Genomic DNA, 17,842 nt, shown 5'->3' on the forward strand with positions numbered 1-17,842 from the left:
AGCACTTTTATCTGTTTGAATAATCAAAGTGGTGCTTTCTGTGCCTTCTTGGTTGCAAAGATTTGAACTGCTTCCTGCTGAAGGTCCACAGTCTTGGCCAGCTCATGCTCTACTGAGATGGTTGCAAGGCCGACCAGCCTCTCCTGTGTCATTGTGGAGCATAGAGCATCAATATCGCGCATGTCATCATGTGTCAACACTGTCTCTAGTGCCCTGCATTGCTGGTGTAGGTCTTCTTCAGGTAAAGTGAGGAGTTTTGGATATCATACAACATCCCAAATACATTGCTGTGTTCCATGAGCTGCATGAAACGTTCTTCAGCTGACTGTATTGCACAATCTAGAGCACCTGGTTAAAGAATTCAACTTTGAATTGTTGTTTGGGGTCTCTTATGGGATTATCCCGTGCCTCGTAATCTTCGGTGACACTTCTATTCTTGAATGGGTGGGAAAATAGCTTCAGTGTGAAGTTCCTCTGCCAACTTCTGTGCACTCTTCAGAACATTTTGAAATCCCTCATCTGACCGATAAGACTGTAGGTATGACTTTGCTTTGTCCAGTTGTTCCATTGCTCCAGATATATCAAGGTCAACACCTTGGAGTTTCTTGCTTACAACATTTATTTCAAACAGTATGTCATGCCACAACACTAAGCCACAAAGAAATTTGAAGTTATGTATGTTTCCGGTGGTTCCATTTCCCTCTGCCACTGTTCTCCCACGAACAGTTCCTCTCATAGCATTATCCTCCATAACGGCAACTGTGGCATCATCTATCTTCCCAGTCTGGTGTTTGATAGGCTTTATCGCCTCCACTTGACTTTCCCATCCTGGAGCACTCAGTGGATTCAGTGTCAGAGAGGATGTTCCCAGATGTTGCTTCAAAATTTGCCATCAATGAGTTGATGCAGAAAAAAAAAATACATAGATACTTTGAATTACATCAAAAAATTCAGCAGCCTCACTAGAAGCTGATGCTGCATCACTGACCACCAAGTTCAATGAATGAGAACTGCAGGGGACAAAAAAACCTCGAGAGTTTAACTCTCGGATCCGTGTCTGCACTCCTCTGTTCTTTCCTCTCATGTTGGCACCACTATCACGGCCCTGACCTCTCATGCCAGATATCGCAATTCCTGTATCTTCCAGCTTTTTAAGAAGCACATTTGTCATACCAGCTCCTGTAGTATCATCAATGTCAATACATTCTAGAAAATGCTCTCTGACAGTCACCATTGCAGGGACATTTTCACTCGGTTCTGTTGTTGTTACAAAATGCACCATTAAAGTCATTTGTTCCGTATGGCTGATGTCAGGTGTGCAGTCCAGAATAACAGAGTAATGTCTTGCTGACTTCAGATCTGCCACAATCTTCTGTTTGACTTTTGTTGCCAGAAACTGTATGATCTCATTTTGAATTGTTTTTCCAAAGTAGTGGTGTGTACACATTTCTTGTGTGGTGACTCTTCTTAGATGCTCCTGGAGTACAGCATCAAACTCAGCCATCAGCTCCACAATTTTAAGGAAGTTTCCATTGTTTGGCAGATATGGCTGATCTGAAGTGCCACGCAGTGCTAGGTTTTGGGTAGCAAGCATTCTCACAATGGCAATGAGCCTTTTCAGAACATTTTGCCAGTAAAGAGACTCTGATGCAATCTTCTCTTGATGCTGATCATCTATCGTGGCCTTTAACCTTAGTCTCATCTCAAGCTCTTTCCACCTATGGAATGCTCTCTGGTGATCTGCTGCTTTCTCATGGCATGCCAGATTTCTAGCCAGATTTTTCCAGTCCTTTTTTCCTGTAGAACCCAATGTCGCTGGAATATTAGACTGGAAGAGTTTGCAACAAAAACAGTATGCAGCATTCTGGGTTTTTATGAGTACTTGAAGCCATGGCCTCTTCAACTTTGTCACCATTGGGGATTTCATGCCAGTAACGTATTGGATGGAAACTTCTATGTTCATTGACTTTGGGGGACATGAAGTTTTTCACATGCTGTAGCCACGTAGTACAAGGAAGTCTCTCAGGCTACTGCTCAAGTGGGTCCACAGTCCTGGATCATCTAGACTTAAGGAACTAAACTCAGCAGCAGCTATTTCTTGCGCCTCCACCACACTCTTCTCCAATCTACACTTTTCTTCAGGAATATGCACGGTTACATCCATTTGAGATGGAGATATGGATGCTGCAGTAGCTGCCAGGTCACCTGCACTCTGACTAACTGGAAGATCAGGCATCTCCTCACCACTCACATCCTCACCGGGGCCAGAAGGCTCACCATGAACATTTGTGTCTATGTATCTTAAGAGAGCTCCTTCCTGCTTAGATAGAAAAGCTTCCTTTGCTTTCTTTTTCTGAATACTCCCCCAGAGGGGCGTTTTCTTCTTTCACTCATGACTGCTGTTCTGTCCCAGCTATAGTGGCTCTCAACACTCATTTGAAGGGGACAAATAAGCAGACTGGTAGCAGAGCCTGAGTGAGGGAAGATATCAGCGTCTTAAGGGCCTAACTGGCTCCTACTACTTCAGTTTACTGCCTGTTCTCCTCAAGCGGGTTCAGGGAAGCAGCAGGAAACAGGAAGCTCCCTGAGAAGCTGGTGTTAATCAGTCCAGGCTCCTAGGGGTGCTAAAGAGGTACATAAGAGGCTCCTCCTCCTCTCTCTGCCTGCAGCTCCTGCTGCTTTCTGTTATTCCCTCTCACCTTTTCTCCTGCCTGCATGTTATGTCTCTTGTGCCTTCCAGCACAGCATTCCACCATCTCTGTGCATCTAGAGCAGAGAGAACACATATGCACCAGCAGCAGACACAATTTTCTGCACTCTGGGTCCTAGTGGGGACCCCCCCGGCCCAGTCTGGCACCTGAGGCGGCCGCCTCAGTTCGCCTCATGGTAAGGACAGCCCTGAGTGAAGGCAACAGAATATTAATAATAGCAACATTTAGTGACTGGGCTTTGAGAGGAGTTTTAAGTTTGCCCAAGACAGCCCCAAAACAAACTTTAACCAACACAGCAAGAGCTGAGTAGTAGGTTGTTACAATACCTGGAAAAAAAAAAACCATGGATTCTGCGGGGGGGGGGGGGGGAAGTAATTTTTTACCACATTGTTAATACCAACAAAATAGTCCAGCTCTACACAATATGTATAGTTGCTGCCATTTATTTTCATCATTTTAAGGCAACTCCATTGCATTCTAGAGTCAGCGTGGGAAGAAGCTGTGGGAAGAGAAACTCAAGAGGTGTGAGGACCACACAGCCAACAACAAGCAGAAAACACGACTCACACTACTGCTGCTGGAAAACTTTGTTCTGATATCAATGCTGTCAGGTTTTCCTGGCCATTCCATTTTTGGACCATTAAAAATTAGAATTCGGGGGGGGGGGGGGGGGTGGATGAACTTACCAGAGTCCTCCTAGGGCCAGATCCTGCAAAACTGCCAGCAACTTTGCACACAAAAGCTGGTGGAGTCGATAGCCAGGGTACGCAAACGCCACTGGAGAAAACAAGTCAAAGGTGCTTGGGGGCAACATGAGAAGTAGAAATCTGAAGGGCCCCAGTACCAACTGGAGGGAGAGAGAGAAAGATGAGGGTTACACAGCTGACGAGGACAGGACAGACATACAGGGTGGGGTGAACAGCTAAAGAGCACCCAAAGCAGTCTGGAGGGGGAGAGACAAGGGTTCCCAGGAGCTGGAAGGAAGCACAGCTGGAAGGGAAAAATGCCAGTGTGACATAGAACGTGCTCCCCCCATCCCCAATTTGCTCCCAGTAGCTGTGAGCAAAGAGCATGCACAACTGGTCATGCCAATAATAAAATTCACTTTGCACTACTGTTGTTATATGCATGGCTGGGGTTAAACAGCAATTGTTGCTACACCAATAAATCATCATCAGAAAGTACTCCTGGCTAGGCCAGGAATGAGAACAGATTCTTAGCTGTGCATCATCAGGGCAGTGAACTCTGTAATAAGTACTCCCCTAACCCACCCCCCATGACCCCACTCCTCCATGTGACAGGTGAGATATAGCCCCATACTATGTAGCAACCTGTCACTGAATGAGAAGAAGGATGATAACAACTGAAAAGTGGACAGAGGATAATACCTCAAACACAATGAAGTCCAAACCTGGACAAATATTTACCACCACCACGACCACCTAGGTTGTATATAGCACTTTTGGTCCATAGATCTCAAAGCACTTTACAAAGGAGGTCAATATCAGCATTCCCATTTAACAGATGGGGAAACTGAGGCAGAGAGAGAGAAGAAAATTATTTCCTCAAGGTCATCCAGCAGGCAAGTAGCAGAGTCAGGTATAGAACCCAGGTCTATGCACTAAAATCCCCTTTCAATTAGTTTAATTCAGTGGCTTGCATTTCTCTCAGAGATAACGGAGCAGTGTGTCTTTTTGCGGGTTGGTAACCACTGCACCGCTTGTCATGCCAAGAACAAAATTCATTTTCCACTATTGTTAAGTGTGTGATGGCGGGTAAATAGCAACCGTTGCCCCATCAGCAGAACCTGCTTCCGGCTGGCCCAGGGTCCAGAACAGATTTTTCGCGGTCGTGTGATGGGGGGGGGGGCCAGGCCGTGTTAATCAACACTCCCCTTAACCACCCCCCACTCCGAGGTGCCCCCTTCCCTCCTGCAGGTGGCACAGCGGGGGCTGCCCGCTCCCCTCCGAGCCGCCAGCGCTCTGCGCCCCGCAAGCCGGAGACAGCGCAGCCCGCGGGCTCCCCTGGCCGCGGCGGCTGCGGGCGGGGTGCGCGGTGGCAGGGTGAGCGGCAGCGCGGAGCCCCCACTCGTTTCCACCGGAGAGCTTCGTCCCCTCTGCAGTCACCGGGCTGAGAGGCCAGCAGCCGCCTCCAGCTCACCCCGCTGCGTCGGACCCTTCCTGGCCGCCCGGCGCCGGCGCCAGCCCGCTCCCCTCTGCCCGCTCCCGGCACCGGCTCACGCACCGGTCCCCCTTGCTGCTGCTGGCGGCGGCTGGAGCCGGGGCTGGGTTTGAAAGGGCCGCCAACCAGGCCGCGGCTGCCGGGCCTAGTCCAGCCGCGCAAGGGGAGGAGCAGGAAGCGGCGGCCGAGCGGCCCCGGAAGGAACAAGCGCGGCGCCAATCCGCGGCCGGGCCGAGCGTGGCCCGGCTGCCGGCGCCGCCCTGGGTTTGGTTCCCGGGAGCCCCGGCTCGGGCTGGGCGCTGAGTTCTTAGCAGCCCCGCCCCGCCAGCCGTTCCGGGCTGGGGAGGGCTGTTGCGCCCCCGACACCGCCTGCCGCGGGAGCAGCTCGCCGGGACTGGGCTGCAAGGAGCTGTCGTTCGAGGGGTAGTTCTGCCGGACATCTTCTTTGAAGGCAAAGTTCCGCTTGAACGCAAAGCGGGGACACCTGCTTCACCAACTCCGGTCCCCTGTAGCGCTTTCACCGTGGTCCAGTCCAGCTCCTGTCCAGTCCTTCCCCGTCCATGCTGTCTTTATGTATCAGGTGCAATCCCCCTCCCAAACAAGCGTATTCCAGTAGTTGGCACCCTCCTTTTATAGCCCTTCATGCCCCTGCTAACCCCACTATTATTTACTTCAAGAGTGTAATGTGTTTATTTGCAGTTATACAGTTCATGCAAAGCATGGCTCAGCATAGACAGGGCTGGCAGAGCCTTATTCATACCTTAGTCCAGGAGTGGGCAAAATACAGCCACGGGCTGGATCCAGCTCATCTAACATTTCTGTCCGGCCTGCCAGGCTTTTTGGCTGCCCCCTCTCTGGGCCACTAAAAGTCCCACGGCTCAGGAGGGCACTCAGGCAGGCTGCCTGCCCACCATGGGCCCCATGCCACTTCCAGCAGCTGCTGGCATGTCTCTGCGCGCCCCTGGCTGGGGGGGAAGGTGGCTCAACACACTGCGCTGCCCCCAGCACTGTCCTCACAGCTCCCTTCGGCTGGAAACTGCTTGCGGGTGCGGGCAGCGCATGGATACATGCTACCCCCTGTCCCCCAAGGTGTGCACAGAGACGTGCAAGTAGCAGCCGGCCACTTCCGGGAACGGCGTGGGGCCATAGCAAGCAGGCAGCCTGCCTGAGCCCTGCTGCGCCGCCGGCCAGGAGCCACCTGTTGTGAGGGCCTCCTGGCCAGAACCTGCACCTTGCACCGCCTCCTGCACCCCAACCCCTTGCCCCAGCCTGCAGCCCACTCCTGCACCAAACTCCCTCCCAGATCCCACACCCCTCACGCTCTTCTGCACTCCAACACTCTGCACCAGCCCAGAGCTCCCTCCTGCACCCAAACACCCTCCCAGACCCTGCACCCCCTCCATTAATATAGTAGAAATGTGCGGCCCGTGATGACTTACCAAAATTCGTGGCATGGCCCCCCTGTGAAAATTATTGCCCACCCTGTCTTAGCCTAATCAATGTCTGAAAGATTCAGATTTGCATTCAGCCACTAGATGTCTCTGTGTGCTGTACAGCTGTAGTCCCGCCTAAGCAATACAAAGCTGGAACTCAAGCTGTGGGGAAGCTTATTCCTGAGGGCATTCTGCGCCCAAAAATTAAAAATTCGGTGCACGATATTTTAAAATTCTGCAAGTTTTATTTGCCAATAAATAAATGCAGAGGCTACAGCATAGCAGTGGGGAGCACAGGCCGCTGGCTGCTTGAAGGTGGGAGATCACCCTGGAGCCTCCCCACCCCGAACCCTGGGGACACGGACTCAGTGATGAGGCTGCACCCTACCCTGACACAGCACAAGGCCCGAGCCTGCCCCAGAAACACCCTGGGACCCTCACCCTCTGCGCCAGGTGCACCAGGTGTGGGACAGGCAGGCTCAACCAGGCAAGATTCAAATGTGGATGGGGCTTGGTGTGGGGGGATCCAGGTGTGAGGTAAGAGGATTCTGTGTGGGACAATCTGGGTGCAGGCAGCTCAGTAGGGGGTCTAGGTTTGGGGGAATCTAGATACACAGAGGCTCGTTAGGGGGGTTCCAGGTACAGGGTCTTCCAGGTGAAAGTGTTTGGGTCTCAGCAGAGGGGTCTGGGTATGGGGGCCTCAGCTTGGGGGTCTGGATGCTGGGGGAGTGGGGCTTGGTGGCGTGCAGGTCTGGGTGCAGCTAATTGGGGGTCAGTGGCATGGAGGACGGATGTGGGGGATCAGCGGGGTGCAGGGAAGTGGGGCCCATCGGGGTCGCGGTTTGAATGCAGGGAGTTCAGTGGGGGTGATCTGGATGCAGGGATGGGGGTCTGGAGGCAGGGGTCTGGATACAGGGGTTGAGGCTCAGTGGGGTGAGGTTTGTGTATGCAGGGCTAGGGGGGTTCTGAGTGTACAGGGTGAGGCTTAGCAGGGGTATCTGGGTATGGGAGGTCTGGATGCATGGGGGTTGGATGGATGGGGGAGCAGCTCCCTGCACAATGACCCCTCCCCCCCGCAGCTGAGGAGTGATGGGTGCAGGAAGCAGTGGAGGATGCTGAGCTTCCTGAAGCTGGGGGAGGTTTCTAGAAGTAGGTCTGACACAGCCACTCCTTGCAAGGGAAGAGGAAGTCCATCCTCTCCTGCCTCCAACCCAGCTGGAACTAGCAGCTGATCCTGACTCAGGGTAGGAGCTACTGGCTAATGTGTCCCCAGACCTGTGGTGATTTACCTCTCTGCCAGCTGCTCTGGGTGCCTGAAACAATGTACCTGTACAGCTACCGAGTGGTGCATGGCTGGTCTTTCAGCTTCCCTTTGCTTCCCTGTGAGAAAGTCATTTTTCTGCAGGAAAGCAAAGAAATCTGCAGGGGACATGAATCATGCGCATTCACAGTGGAGCAGAATTCCCCCAAGAGTAGAAGCTGTTTATCTGTAGTTGTTTAGTAGCTGTTTTGTTTAATAAGTAATGTGATTCCATGCAAAGAGGGTACTAAGTACTTTAAGAAATGTATTAAAAAGGCATTAACTTACATGAATACCTCTTCCATTATATCAGCCCCCCACCCCAGAAAAAGTTTCTTTGCCAAGACATGAGTTGGGAATCATTGTGAACACAATTCTTGAGGATGCTACACCGCCACTGGAGCTGTTAAGGAGAGGGAATAGTGCAGAATTGGTAGGCTTCTGTACAAATACGAACATCTGTCTAAAGCACTGTTATGCTCAGAGGTACTAGCAATTGCTTGGACCAAAACATCTTTGAGATTGAGTGTGCACTCACCCTTCACTTAAGATAGTTGTAAGAAACACTTAAGGGGCCATATCTAAAGCCAGGCATAAAATATAGAATCTTTCCAGAAACTAGCAGCATGGCCCAGATCCCCATGGGAAGGGGGTTTCCAGAAACTAGCACCATGGCCCTAATCCACAGAGGATTCCGTGGGGTATTATGGTCAGGTGTGTGTGAAGGAAACTGAGAACACACAGAACAGAGAGAGAGAGGCAGTAGCAAAAAGCAAGAAAGCCAAGCAGTAGCCTGTGAGGGCAGTGTATGACTCTGGGTAATGGCTATGGAGAGAGCTTTGGGGAATAGTGTTGTCTAAAAAGGGATTGGATCTGTAAGCTAAGTAACTGCTCCTTTTGTTCTTGGTTCCTCCTGGATTCGGAGGAGCAGAACTTTGTACATGCCTTGTAAATAAACAAGCCTGCACCAAAGAAAATATCAGCCTCCATCATCTATTTCTACTCTTAACTAGAACATCCCCCAGGGCCCTGAACTATGATGAGGCACTCAGGCCAAACAGGGGCACACAGTACTTATATGGCTCCCAATAACTTAATGCCTGAGTACTTCACAAGCTTTAATGTGTTTATCTTCATAGCACCTCTGTGAGGTAGGGAAATCTATTATCCCCATTCCACAGATAGAGGACGGAGGTTCATTAATTTAAATGGAGGTTAGCAGCCTAAATACTTTTGTGAATCTAGGCCTAACTGACTTGTCCAAGGTGACACAAGAAGACTGTGGGAGAGTAGGGAAGTGAACCCAGCTCTTCAGCTAGCACCTGAACCACTGGGCTATCCTTCTTCTTTACCCAATCGTCTTCCTCTCACTCAAGTCTTCTGCAAATGCCATGGCCTGTGCAGGACTTCCCTGTAGATCTTAGGACATCCAGAAGCTAGCAGAGCCCCATCTTCTAGCTGCATTGTAGAGCTCAAACTCTAATCCTAAACTGAGGACGCTTCATGGAATATGTCTGTGCCCTGCTACCACCACATCCCACCTCCAGAAGAGGAGCAGCATGCACAGAAGGTCTTGTGTGGGCCGCAGAACAGAGTCCAATATGCTGCAGAGCCAGCACTCCTCCTTCTCCATCCACAACCAGCAAGATCCACTGTTTTATGAAAGGAACAATGGTCTGGGATTAAGGCACTGTCAAAGGGTGGAGTTGCAGGAAGCCCTGGGTTCAGTTCTTGGCCTATCTCACCTTGAAAATCACTGAGGGTCTTTCAATTGACTTCAGGGGGCTTTGGTTTAGGCCCTTATTCATTCTGTGCCTGACTTCCTTCTCTGTAAAATGGGGACAATCATACTTCCTTACCTCACTGGGGTGCTGTCAGGATAAATTAATATTTGTGAGTGGTCAGATTTAATTTTGCTTTAATTTAATTTGGCTAATTTAGCTACAACTAAGAGATCTTGGAGTCATGTAGATAGTTCTCTGAAGACGTCCATGCAGTGTGCAGCGGCAGTCAAAAAAGCAAACAGGATGTTAGGAATCATTAAAAAAGGGTTAGAGAATAAGAGGGAGAATATCTTATTGCCCTTATATAAATCCATGGTATGCCCACATCTTGAATACTGCGTACAGATGTGGTCTCCTCATCTCTAAAAAAGATATACTAGTGTTAGAAAAGGTTCAGAGAAGGGCAACTAAAATGATTAGGGGTTTGGAACGGGTCCCATATGAGGGGAGATTAAAGAGGCTAGGACTTTTCAGCTTGGAAAAGAGGAGACTAAGGGGGTATATGATAGAGGTATATAAAATCATGAGTGGTGCGGAGAAAGTGAATAAGGAAAAGTTATTTACTTGTTCCCATAATATAAGAACTAGGGGCCACCAAATGAAATTAATGGGCAGCAAGTTCTTCTTCACACAGCGCACAGTCAACCTGTGGAACTCCTTGCCTGAGGAGGTTGTGAAGGCTAGGACTATAACAGGGTTTAAAAAAGAACGAGATAAATTCATGGAGGTTAAGTCCATTAATGGCTATTAGCCAGGATTGGTAAGGAACGGTGTCCCTAGCCTCCGTTTGTCAGAGGGTGGAGATGATGGCAGGAGAGAGATCACTTGATCATTACCTGTTAGGTTCACTCCCTCTAGAGCACCTGGCATTGGCCACTGTCAACAGGCAGGATAGTGGACTGGATGGACCTTTGGTCTGACCCAGTATGGCCCTTCTTATGTTCTTGATACCATGATGGTGGGGGGCATAGAAAACCGTATAAATAAATACATATCCCTCCTTTCTCCTTGTGGAAGTAGAGAAGAGTATTTAGCTCTATAGTCTTCATGCAAGTTTACGTTGCTCCACATCATGCAGACCAGGACTTCTATTATTCTTCCTTATGACAATAAATATTTTCACTTTAACACTGGAAATACTATCTTAAAAGTATTATGATATATATTTCACTGTGATGACTGCTAAATTTCAGTCCCTTTCTCATTTATATCTATTGTTTAACATTTGATCAAAATGTTATGGAGTTCACCACATGTGGAAAATTTTATGGGTGCTGGTTTGCTATAGTCATAGCAACAACAATGTAGCAAAAAGGATATTACGTTGAAACCTCCTTGCAAGCTCCCACTACCGTAAAAGGGCTTCTGTTTTGTATCATAAATATTTGTAACTTGTGGTCATAACTACCAGCCAGCCAAATCCAGGAATGATAACTTCTTAAATATAACTGAGGTGTAATAAACTTGAATTATTCATATTTTTAATATTAAGTATTAATAATAAATGTGTTTAACCATCTGAAATTAATTTAAACTGAGTACTCAACACAGGCACTCTCTTTCCATGAAGCTCACCTGACCTTCACAGTTTAGTTTTGGGCTCCAAACCTGCAGACACATATGCACACACTTAACTTTATACACATCAAATATTTCCATAGCTAGATCCTGAGCTGGTGTAAATTCACTTCAAGAGAGCTACAACTTTACACAAGTTGAGGATCTGATCCAAAGAACTTAATTGCTCAGATGTTTAAAGGTAATCAAGTGGGTAAGTGTTTGCAAGATCAGGGCCTGACTTCAGTGCTAGTTTTGACCACATAAAGACTTAAGTAGCAATTGTGTAAGAACCCAGCATTAGGGAAATACCTGCTGACAAAGACAAACCTATTGTAGTTTAACTAATTAATGTAATTTGCAAAAATTCATGTTAGGAATTCTGGGACAGAACCTCAGCTAGTGTAAAACAATTTAATATGCTAATTTACACTAGTTGAGACTCTGATCCCTTTATTTGGCCCTTTAAGATCAAACTCTGCTCTCAGTTATATCAGTGCAGCTCCATTGAAGCCATCCTTTATGCCTCAACACACTACATAAGTATGCTCAGAGGTTATGTGAGTTTAAGTAACATTAAATATATGTAAACATTTGGTCTGCTTAATTTTTTAAAGTATTTGCAATGAAAGTTTTGGATGAGGCAAAAATAACGTATGTGTCATCCAGTTCCTTTGAAGCACTGCATTAGAATTCCTGTGTCTGAGTACATATCACAGAGCCAACTTCCTTCACTTCTATTAATAGTTTGAAATTAGGTCACCATTCTTGTAAGAATGAGCTAAGTCTATACCACTGATTTTAGGAAAGTTATCTTTATGAAAATGTTGGGGCTTTTTTCCACACTAGCACGGTTTGGCACTGCAGCTTATCTTTACTCAGTAATATCTGCTCTAGCAAATGTATTCCATTCTGCCAGGTTCTCTAATATTTGTTTACAGTGACCCCTGCTGCAAGAGATTAAGACAGACATCACTTTAAGCCTTTAAAATGTGTTTAACAATTATTCCGATATTCAATTGAAAGTACCCATCAGTAGTAAGATGAGGTAAAGAGTCTAAAATCTGGAAGTCCTCAGAACAGTTTGAATTAAAACTGATCTACTCATTTTGACAGGTTTCAGAGTAGCAGCCATGTTAGTCTGTATTCTCAAAAAGAAAAGGAGTACTTGTGGCGCCTTAGAGACTAACCCATTTATTTGAGCATAAGCTTTTGTGAGCTACAGCTCACTTCATCGGATGCATTCAGTGGAAAATACAGACACTGAATGCATTCATGGAAAATACAGACATTTCCACTGAATGCATCCGATGAAGTGAGCTGTAGCTCACGAAAGCTTATGCTCAAATAAATGGGTTAGTCTCTAAGGTGCCACAAGTACTCCTGTTCTTTCTACTCATTTTGGGTTTTTTTCTCATAAATATGTAGAATTTTCCTTTCCAGTGCAAGGCAGCATAAACACAAACTAAAATAGTTTTTTGTTGTCCCAGATAGAATGTTTGTTCTGTGTTATTGCTAACTTTCTTCTTTCAAGGGTTAGGCTTGACACCACTGAAATCACTGGCAAAATTCCCATTGATTTCAGGCCATAATATTAATAAATTATTAGTGCCCCAATTGAGGAAAGCACTTAAATTGGTGCTTAAATTCATCTCTGTTCAGGACAGCATTCAGACCCAGATTAAGCAAGGTGCTTGAGCACATGCCTAATTTAAAACACAAGTGGTTCCATTGACTTCAGTGGGACATAATAATAAGATTAAAGTTAAACACATGCTTAAATGCTGTCCTGAGTAGAGATGCTTTCAAGTGTCTGGGTTTAAATATGTTAAGCACAGTAAAACTATTGTTCACCTGCTAGATACAATCTATGTACATGTTTTTCTTCAAATATATGTGCATATCACATTTTTAAAAGCTATGTTAAAAAAACAAGATAGTAAAAGATAATACTTCACACACCTCGTTTCGCTAATATCCTGGGACCAACATGGCTACTGCATGTGTAAACCTTCTGCCAGGTGGAGCCAGCAGCAACAAGGGCCAGGTTCAGTGTCTAGCGGTTCCTTTTCAACAATACAAAACAAACCCAGCTTGAGCCCTCACCCAGTGACCTGGCCGCCTCTAAGAGGCAATAATTCCCCTCTCGCAAGCACAGAGTCTGAGCCCTGGTCTATACTGGGGGGGGGGGGAAATCGATCTAAGTTACGCAACTTCAGCTACGTGAATAACGGAGCTGAAGTCGACGTACTTAGATCGACTTACCGTGGTGTTTTCACCGCAGTGAGTCGACTGCTGATGCTCCCTCGTCGACTCTGCCTGCGCCTCTCACAGTACTGCAGTACAGGAGTCGATGGGAGAGTGCTCGGGGATCAGTTTATCGCGTATAGACTAGACGCGATAAATGGATCCCCACTGGATCGATCACTGCCCCCCAATCTGGCAGGTAGTGAAGACATACCCTGAGTGTAGCAAACACTTTAAATTAAAGGATGGAAGTAACTCAGCATTAATTTGGGAAAACACCACAATTGGGGTTCATAAACATAAACCATGAGCAAAAGACTCACCCCCAAGTAAGTTGGGCAGTGTCCTTTTCCCCTCAGGTTCTTAAGTCCAGCAACCCAAAAGTCCCTTTAATGTACCCGTCCCTTCTCTGTACCACGCTCACAGTTGCTGTCCTTGGCCAATGCAGCCCCAGAGTTCAGAGGTTCATCCACAGAGTTCACCTCCTACCCTGCGTGGAGAGGAGGTAAGGAGGCACCTTACACAACCACTGCTCGGGCACTTGCTCATCACCCCAACGGGCAATTGCCACAAGCCTCAGCTCTGCTCTGGCCCTCTTCACCAGCCTCCTTGCTGGCCGCTTGCCACACCTCTCCACCCACCACCCTGCTGGCCACTTGCTGCATCTCTCCACCAGCTACCTGGCTGGCCACCTACAAAGATGTCTTCAGGGCCCCCCTCTTAACACAGCTCTCAGTGATTTCAGATGTTAGTAGGGGAGCCTCATTGCTGGTGCACACTGGGCAGTCTTCTGTAATAGAGACACAGTCCCAAAGTAGGTCTAATACTTCCACCTAAATATGTAACAAGACTGTTAACTGAATCTAAATTAGCTCTTTTATTATACCATGAAAAGAGGACAGCACAAACCATACCTAAAAATCCCCACCCTCTCTCTCAACTCATTGGGCTTTGGAACCCATGTCCCCTGCCTAGCAAGTGCCATTCAGTTGAGGGTGAGTCCCTCCATCAGGGTATGCCAGGTACAGTTCTGCTGCCCTCGGTTCACACAACAAGGATAACAACGCTTTATTACTCCTGCTCCAATAAGAAGGAGACTGAGGATCCAACATCAGCCACAAGTGATCATTCTGGGCAAGCTATCCCATCCTGCTGAGCATCTAGGTAGGGAGGGTGTGTCCATGCAAACGAGATCAGCTTCTGAAGTCTTTTTCCACCAGCTCACCACTAGATGTCAGGGGAGAGCTCATTCAGGCTCTGCTTACACATGCATTAAAAGAATGTTATTTACAATGTCAAGTATAAAAAAGTTAAGAAAAGTCAGATTTACACCTGCCCACACAATCTTAATTTTGCCCTGCTGTGCATCCATCCAAAATACTAAGTAACACAAGCATCCTGCTGAAAAAATAGTATATGGTTATATAATTATTTAAGACTATCACAAGGCATAGGTTTCATGGGCAACCTAAATTCTGGCATTTCCTAACTTTCAAGTTCTTGACTTTGCAACCTAAATAACATTCTTTTAACTTAGTTTTTTGTATGCAATTTCCTAGTTTAAGGATAAACATAAACTATGTGCAATATTAACAATCACCTGTAATTCTCACTAGGGGTATTTGAACCCTAATCTGCAGTACTCTAGCACAGATCACTACCACTTGAGCTACAGGAGCTACTACATTGTGGGAGAAGGGTGTGACTCCGAGGGGGTATGGACTGCTGGGTCCTGGAGGTGATCAGTAGAGAGGAGTTCAGGCTGGCCCTCCTTCTCTCTTCACCTCCAGGAAGTAGAGGATCTTCTGCCCCATGTGATACCCACAGGAGGCATTGTCAGAGACTAAATTATTAAATAATCTTTTTCAAAATCATTTAAAATTTTGTAATCCCATTAACATGAGTAAGTTATCAATAGGTATAGAGAGAAGACCCTGATGGAGCAGTATCATATACCAGATAAACCCAGAAGTTATCTAAGATTAAAAGAATTGTCCAAAGATAGGATACACAAGTGTTCTCCAGTCCTTTCTATCATGTTCCCTTCATGAAAAGTTCTGAGCTGCCAACGCCCAGCCATGGTTCACTCCCAACTCCTGCTTTCTATGACCAGGCTGACTTCCTCCACTGCAAACTTGTTCTCTCCTTCAATTTTGCCATCTTTCTAGCTAAACAGCTCTACTTTTCCAATTTAATTGAATCCCATATTCTCAATCCCAGCCATCTTCTTGTCACTTCTGATTCACCCCCCAAACCCTCCCTATCTCTTTCGTCCACTTCTCTCTCGGCACAGGATCTCACCAATTGTCTTCCAAAAGACAGCTGAAATGATCAGGGGACTGGGGCACATGACTTACAAGGAGAGGCTCAGGGAACTGGGCTTGTTTAGGCTGCAGAAGAAAAGAGTGAGGGGGGATTTGATAGCAGCCTTCAACTACCTGAAGGGGGGTTCCAAAGAGGATGGAGCTCGGCTGTTCTCAGTGATGACAGAACAAGAAGCAATGGTCTCAAGTTGCAGTGTGGGGGGTCTAGGTTGGAAATTAGAAAACACTATTTCACTAGGAGGGTGGTGAAGCACTGGAATGGGTTACCTAGGGAGGCAGTGGAATCTCCATCCTTAGAGGTTTTTAAGGCCCAGCTTGACAAACCCCTGGCTGGGATGATTTAGTTGGGGTTTGGTCCTGCTTTGAGCAGGGGGTTGGACTAGATGACCTCCTGAGGTCTCTTCCAACCCCAATCTTCTATGATTCTATGAAAATATGATGTGACCTTTCTCATGCCTTCCCTTCTACAAGTCTCCACCTACAAGTCTCTCCTCCTTCTCCCCTACAACAGATGCACATATTTCTGATCTGCTCTTCTCCTCTAACCTCTCCACCTGTGCCAGTGACCCCATCCTAAATCCTGATCGCCCTCACACCTACTCTCATCTCCCTTACTCTTCTCCTTAACTTCTCACTCTTTTCCCTCACAATACAAACATGCTTTAGTGTCTTCCATCTTTAAAAAACAAACATTGCTCCACTAGCTCCCTCTCCCTCTATTGTATCAAACACAAGCTATGTGTCTTCACTTTCAAGGCCCTTCATGGCCTATTCCCACCCTACCTATCATCTCTCATTCACTATTGAGATGTCAACGCTAGCCTCCATCCCCCATTTGTTAAACTTTCAAACAAGCACGTTTGTGCTTTCTCCCAAGCCCCCCCTCATGCTTGGGATGAGCTCCCTGTAAACATCCACAAATCTACCTTCTTCTCCTTCAAAACTGTCCTTAAAAGCTCTCTTTGTCTGTGGTGCCCACACACAAAAATGCTAGTATGCTAAGACTGACCTGTCGTGCTGACCAATATTGTCTCCTTGTTCTCTTGTACTCCCCCATTGGTCTGTCTGTATCCCTCTGCTGTCTCTTGTCTTATTCTTAGTATCCCTGCTCTTTGGGGCAGGGGCCCTCTTTTTGTTTTGTGTTTGTTTGTACAGCACCTAGCACACTGGGGTCTTGGTTCATGACTAGGGCTCCTATGTGCTATGGTAATACAAATAATAACTGGGTGATGCAGAAGGGGAGAAAGTCAACAACGACAAATGGAGACTTTTGGGGAGATAATTCAATGAACAATGAAGACTGTTACTTTCCATTTTTCAACCCTCCTAACACTGCACTGTTTTTTTTTTAAATAAATGTTCCAGTACAGTGTTAATTACACCACAAATGTGAGTTCATCGCTCTAGTCAGACAGCAGTGTTAAACCTCTACTCGTGTCCACACCCTGTCTAAAGGGTTAATCTTGCCCCGGTTGCTGTCATATCTGAGTGCCCCACAATTATTTATCCTCAAAACCCATGTGAAGTAGGAAAGTGTTATCCCCATTTTACAAATGGGGAACCCAGGCACAGAGAGGCTAAGTGACTTGCCCAAGGTCACACAGGAAGCCTATGACAGAGCAGGAAATTGATCCTGCATCTCCCAAGTCCAAGGATAGCACCCGAACCACTGGAGTTGACTGAGTGATGGCATATCCTCTTAAGTATACAACTGCATCCATCAGAGTAGCAAAGCTCCTCTGTTGACTCACCCTGTTAGCAGGTATTTAAAATCCTGCAAAATTGCTGCTGAAATTCTGCTAGCTCCTTGTAGCAGCTGTAGCTCTGTAACTCCATTCTAATTATAAGGATTGAGAAAGAGAAGTTGGGCAAGTCCTGGAAGGAAACCCTAGGGACAACCAAACCCAGGGAGGTAGCAGCAACTTAGGCTGAGGTTTAGGTTGTGTTTTTGTTTCTGGGTTACCAATAGAGCCTAACCATAAGAAAGAGGTGTGAGTTTGGATACTTGCTCAGATTTTGTGTGTTCTGTTCAGATGGGATAGAGACAGACTCAGCCCATTCACAATGTATAGTCTGAATAAACAGCTGATCAGACATTTATAAAATAAGCACCCTTCTGACAACTTTATGAATGTATGCTTTTTTAAACTATATTTAATGGACTGTACCAGTTCTTTGAGGAAAACCTAACCGGAACCCAAGCACCCCACCCAAAGCTACTATTGGGGAAACAATAAAAGGCTTTGCTCCTCTACCTACAGCAGGGATGTATGCAAACAAGCAGAGTTATGATAATGTATTTGCT

General features: G+C 46.8%; 1 protein-coding gene across 5 annotated transcripts in view; it reads right to left on the reverse strand.

Moving 5' to 3' along the window:
• Positions 1–5,136, reverse strand: part of SRBD1 (S1 RNA binding domain 1) — a 229,834-nt gene extending 224,698 nt beyond the window's left edge. For 2 of the 5 annotated variants that reach the window (XM_077813865.1, XM_077813859.1), the window contains exons 1-2: positions 4,956–5,136; positions 3,398–3,558 (exon numbers count right to left, since the gene is read on the reverse strand). The gene's annotated coding sequence lies outside the window, so the exon portion shown is untranslated. Of the gene's footprint in view, positions 1–3,397; positions 3,559–4,099; positions 4,245–4,871 lie in introns of all 5 variants that reach the window. The other 3 variants (XM_077813861.1, XM_077813860.1, XM_077813864.1) reach the window with 3 other exon arrangements.
• Between the last annotated feature and the right edge of the window lie 12,706 nt (positions 5,137–17,842).

Source organism: Eretmochelys imbricata, chromosome 3 (genome assembly GCF_965152235.1).
Source record: "Eretmochelys imbricata isolate rEreImb1 chromosome 3, rEreImb1.hap1, whole genome shotgun sequence".
Classification (NCBI taxonomy): domain Eukaryota; kingdom Metazoa; phylum Chordata; order Testudines; family Cheloniidae; genus Eretmochelys; species Eretmochelys imbricata.